This window comes from Pteropus alecto, unplaced genomic scaffold, assembly GCF_000325575.1.
Source record: "Pteropus alecto unplaced genomic scaffold, ASM32557v1 scaffold839, whole genome shotgun sequence".
Classification (NCBI taxonomy): domain Eukaryota; kingdom Metazoa; phylum Chordata; class Mammalia; order Chiroptera; family Pteropodidae; genus Pteropus; species Pteropus alecto.
The window spans coordinates 66,445-71,702 of record NW_006442520.1 but is presented as its reverse complement, the minus strand read 5'-3'; positions in this window follow the sequence as shown (position 1 = coordinate 71,702).

Below are 5,258 nucleotides of genomic sequence, written 5' to 3'. Positions count from 1 at the left end.
AGCAAAATTATAAAAGGGAACCAGTCAGAAATGAAGAACATACTCTCTATGATGAAAAGTATATTAGAAGGAATCAACAGAGTAGGGGAAGAAGAGAGTAAAACCACCGATATACACAATGGGGAAGCCAAATCAGAATGGCAAGGAAAAAGTAACCAATAATATAATAAAACTTTAAGGAGCTTATGGGACAAAATTAAAAGTAACAACATCTGTGTCATAGGGATATCTGAAGAGGGAGAACAAGAAGTTGAATATATGTTTGAAGAAATACATGATGGAAAACTTTCCTAACCTGGTGAAGGAAATAGACATATAACTCCAGGAAGCTCAGAGAGTCTCCCAAAAAATGAACCTAAAGAGGTCTACACCAAGACACATCATAGTTAAAACAGCAAAGATAAAATACAAAGAGAGAATCTTAAAAGTAGCAAGAGAAAAGCATTTAGTTTACTACTAGGGAGCACTTATTAGACTGGCAGCCAATTTCTCAAAAGAAATTTTGCAGGACAGAAGGGCACAGAATATTCAAAGTGTTGAAAATCCAGGATCTACAACCAAGAAGACTTTATCTAGCAAAGGTATCATTTAGAATTGAAGAACAGATAAGGAGCTTCCCAGACAAAAATAAGGAATTTATCAACACCAAGCCACTATTAGAAAAATGTTGGAGAGTCTTCTTTAAGAAACAAAAACATGTATAAAAATCATGAATAAAAAATGGTAATAACTACATATCTATCAACGATGACCTTTATTGTAAAAGAATTAAGTGCTCCACCAAAGGATAGGGTGGCCGAATGGTTAAGAAAACAAGACTCCTGCATATGCTACTAAAAAGAGACTCACTTCAGAGTAAAAGACACACACACAGACTAAAAGGAATGGTTGGGAAAAGATATTGAAGTAAGGGTGTTGAAGTAAATAAAGTCCTATAAAGACAAATACCACGTGATTTCACTTACATGTGAAATCTAAAGAACAAAATAAACAACAATAACAAAAATGGAAACAAACTCATACAGAGAATATTTTGAGGCCTTCTAGTTAGGAGAATGTTGAGGGGATAGTGAAAAAGGGCAAAGGGGTTTAAAATACAAATATATAGTTACAAAATAGTCATGGAGATATAAAATGCAGCACAAGGAAAATAGTCAATAATATTGTAATAAATATGTAAGGGGGAAGAGGTGTACTAGATTTAATAGGGTGATCACTTGAGCTCTAATCAGTATGTTGTACAATTGAAACTAATATATTATTGTATGCCAACTACAATTGAAAAAAGTCATTGACTTCTACAATGTAAATATGACCAACTAGTTGTCTATTATATTTCAATAAAGCTGGGGGAAAAAAAGAACTGGGGCCATCAAAATTAATATTTATATACTCCTAAGCAAATAAATTCAGAACTTAAAGTTTTTTCTTTCTGAATTAAATTATAATCTATTCCTGTTTAGAAAAGATTCTAACAGCCAAAGTTAAGTGATCTAAGTTATAAAATGATTAGAAATTTTTAAAAAATGAGGTGAGAAATGAAAAAAATACTTACAATTATATCATCCCATGTAGTAGCAATTTGACTGCTGAAACCTAATTCTCTGTTGGTTTACTTTGTAAGTGTTTGAGGCTTTACTTTTGGAGAATTTTATAGACTTCATGACTTGTTTCTGCCTTTGATTTTCTTATGCTATAATATACTTACATAGTCTGTCTATGGAGTATAGCAAGATGATCCTGGTTACATAGAGCAACATGCGACAGATGGAAAAATAAGCCCAGTTGAAAAATTATTTTTGAAGTAAAGGAGGCCCTGGCAAAAAGGTGACATGGTCCTAGATGCTGGTAGAAGGTGCTATGTCCAGACTGCGAACAAAGTATTCAAGAGGTCCTGCAACTTGTGATCCAGGAAAGAGTTGATGATGTGGTGGCAAAAGCTCTATAGACAGTCCCAAGCAGTCAATCCATGTTAAGTCTGAAAGGCTAAGACTCAAGTAGTATTGCAAAATTTTTTATTGAGTAACTGTGGCTCTGGCAATACTCGTTTAGGAGCAAAGCTAGAAGTTGTAGACATGGGAGAGAGCAGCAGCAAAATAAATCCAGTCCTATGATTTTAAACGGTGACACAGCAGAACCAGAAGTTAAAGCAAATGTTGGTAAGACTCCCCCAGAATTAAACAAATAAAAGAAAAAGGAAAAGAAAAAGGGAAATCTAGGGTCAGGACAATAATAGTGAAATAGGTAAATAGAGGTGAGAAAGTTATATATTTTGTTGATTAATTAAGTGAAGTTCTTAGTTCATGAGGAGAGGGCTATAATCCATGAGTGAAAATCAAGAAATAATAACTATGGAAAAGAGGTGAGCTACATGGCATATGAGTAATAACCGGTGAGAAATAAAATCCTTGAAATGTAAAGAACTATCTCCAGTTGCACAATCTAAGGTTAGGCATTTAGTTATCTGTTATTTTCCAAAATTTACATAAAAATAAAATCCTAACCTTAGATTAGGAAAATCTTAGATTAGGAAAATCTAGTAATATAATATCTTACTTGATTCTCAATAACTTTTGTGAAAGGAAGATGGGTTATATTTTTTTCTACATTGTTTACCTTCCAGTGGGAAGACTTGGTTTTTTAACTATAGTTTCCAATACTGACTGTTTTTATCTGTCCCCTAACCAAAAAAATCACAGGAAAGTCTTGCAGAAAAACAATTAAAATGTCTCTGGAGAGATCTGGAACTGATAAACACACTCTAAATTTAGTTGAATAATTTTAATTAGATACCCTTGGGAAATAATTTTTTTTTAAACATTAAACATCAAAAAGGTGTATAATGCAATGAACAGTGAGGTAATAACAATCTTTGAATTATTTTGGATTTTGTACGGTCAATTTTATTTTATTTTTAACTGAATATAATCCAATTACGTGTCAATTTGTGAAGCAGAAAATAACAAGAGGAAAGAGCTACATATAAAATGTGCTATTCAAATGTTTTATTTGTAATGAAAAATTGAGTATCTATTTTAGATAAGGTATAGTTAGTAGACTGACACATTAAGATACAATAAAAATTGAGAGATTGATGCATAAACATAAAACTCATGAAATTGGTTATCAAAAAAATCTCCTTAAGTATTGTTTCTTTAACATTAGAAAATGAAGCAAGCAAAGTTTATGTACTCTTCTATTACATTTATTTATTTATTTTCTTACTAGACAATTTGGGATATGGCACATTGTTTTCAGTTACTGAAGTATTTGATTATCATTTTTACCTCTTCCTTTTACAGTATGTTTTCTATGTATGCCAAATTTGAATTATTTTCATCCTTAGAACTATATATTTGTATTTTCATGGACTTACATTTTCGGTTAATGATACAAAAAAAATTTTTCATAATGTATCAGCCAACAAAACTTGCAAAATTCATAGAAAGTAAGTGGTTTCAGTATTTTGTTGTTTTTATACAAAACAAATGTTAAATAATTCATTCTATTCTGAATGTGTGACTACAGATTAAACCAATTAATTTCTGAATTAGAGAAAATTTTGTGTAATTCGTGATGCAAGATTCAATGTATATATTTGAGAGTGTTTGAATTTTTCTATTAGAATAACACCATAACCAATAATTCTCAATAGGTTTATTGAAAAATTAACTGGTGCAATTTTTTATATTTAGTAAAAGATTGAGTATTTTATACAACTGAATGTAAAATTTTCTTACATTGAAGCTATTTATTAAGTTGAAACTAACTGAAAAATTAAATTAATTACATTCTATGCAAAAATTTCAACTTGAAATTTGCATACGAATTTTGAGATTTATATTGCACTACACTTTGTTAAAATTTTCTTCCATTGAAGAAAGTTCTAATTGGCAGTACAAAAGAACCCATGAATAACCAGGGATATATCATCAGAAAATAACCATTTACAAAAGATAAGAGATTTTCAGTCAAGATGGCAGAGTAAGTATACGCTGTACTTGTCTCCTCTCATGAACACATCAAAATTACAACTAAACTATAGAACAACTGTCATTGAGAATCTCCTGAAGTCTGGTTGAACAGAAGTGCTACAACTGAGGACATACAGAAGAAGGCATGTCGAGACTGGTAGGACAGGTGGAGACATGAAATAGGCTGGTCCAACACCTGCACGTGGTGAATAAAAATCAAGAGGGATATATAGGCTGCAGAGGTCCCCTTGAAAAAGTGAGGGGTCCCAGTCCCACACCAGACTCCTCAGCCCAGAGTTCCAGTGCCAGTAAGAGAAGTCTCTACAACTTTTGGATGTGAAAACCAGTGGAGATTATGGCTGCTGGAGTCCAAGCTGTTCCTGTCAAGGGGCCTTTGTATGGACTTACTGATGGACTCATTTGCTCTGAGCTCCAGCACTGCGCAGCAGCTTGAAAGGCACTAGGAATATACAGGGAGGAAGTTGTAGGGAGCTAAAGCTGCCCAGATTCAAAGGAGTGCATCGATTGTCTCGGGAGGCCTGCTTGCATAGAAAAGAAAAGGCTGGTTCTGTGGAATTCCAGGAAGAAGAAGATTAAGTATAGCCTAAGGGAGTGTCGAAGGGAGTGTCAAAGGAAGTGTCAATTGTACCTGGATCTTCAGGATGTTACTTTTATTATGTTGTTTTGGGATACACAAAGGAACAGATTGTGTTTAAAAGAAGGATAAGAAATAAACTCGGAGAGACAGTTGTGAGATCTGTTCTCCCTCCTGCACCCTGTCTGTCTTCTCTTTTTTCTCAGTCCCCGCTCCCCCATTCAGGGACCTGGTTTGACTTGGTCGGCTGGCTTCCGACAGGAAATCTGGGAGAACCTTAGCTGGATCTTCTGCTTCAGGGTCTCTCAAAACCCGCAATCAAGGTATTGCCACTGATTTCATCTGAAAGCTCAATTGGGGAAGGATCTGTTTCTAAGCTCACTCCCACAGTTGTTGGCAGGTTTCAGTTCCTTAAAGGTTGTGAACTAAAGGTATCAGTTTCTTGTTGGCTGTTGTCCAGAGGCTACCCTCAGTTTCTTGCCATGTAGGCCTGTCCAACATGGCATTTTGCTTCATCAAAGCCAGTGATAGAGGAAGTGCCAGCAGGACAGAAGTCATGGCTTTTATAACTTAATCTCAGAAGTGGCATTCCAACACTTTCACTATACTCCATTCATTAGATGCAGGTTTCTGGGTCCAGACCACAAGGGCATATATACAGAAGGTAGAGGTAGCTGGGCGCCATTTTA